Genomic DNA, 580 nt, shown 5'->3' with positions numbered 1-580 from the left:
ATCCCGGTAAGGCTAATCTGGTTGCAGATGCTCTGAGCAGGAAGCGAGCGGCTTCAGCTCGAGGGCAGGACATGGAGACCTTGGTGGGAGAACTTAGCACCTTGCGGTTGTGTGCTATTTCTCAGGAGCCACTGGGGTTAGAAGCAGCTAACCGAGCAGACCTTCTGACCAGAGTTCGAGCGGCTCAGGAGAAGGATGCAGGGCTGGTTAATGCTTCTAAGGATACTGAGTCAGAGTATCAGGTTGTAGCCAATGGGACTATCCTTGTGCATGGGCGAGTTTGTGTGCCCAAGGATGAGGAGTTGAGACGTGAGATCTTGAGTGAGGCTCATGCGAGTAGGTTCTCTATTCATCCAGGAGCGACCAAGATGTACCGAGATCTGAAGCGGTATTATCATTGGGTCGGGATGAAGAGGGATGTGGCTAAATGGGTCTCTGAGTGCGATGTATGTCAGCTAGTGAAGGCTGAGCATTAGGTGCCGAGTGGATTATTGCAGAGTCTCCCTATTCCAGAGTGGAAATGGGACATGATCACGATGGATTTCGTGGTGGGGTTGCCAGTGTCTCGGTTCAAGGATGC

At 52.1% G+C, this 580-nt stretch overlaps 1 pseudogene; it reads left to right on the top strand.

The window, feature by feature from the left end:
• The window catches only part of LOC111830424, a 6,923-nt pseudogene that overhangs the window by 5,261 nt on the left and 1,082 nt on the right, over positions 1–580 (top strand).

The sequence above is a fragment of the Capsella rubella genome, unplaced genomic scaffold (assembly GCF_000375325.1).
Source record: "Capsella rubella cultivar Monte Gargano unplaced genomic scaffold, Caprub1_0 scaffold_8, whole genome shotgun sequence".
NCBI lineage: Eukaryota > Viridiplantae > Streptophyta > Magnoliopsida > Brassicales > Brassicaceae > Capsella > Capsella rubella.
Note: the sequence above shows the minus strand (reverse complement) of the source record. Positions and strands in the feature narration are given on the sequence as shown.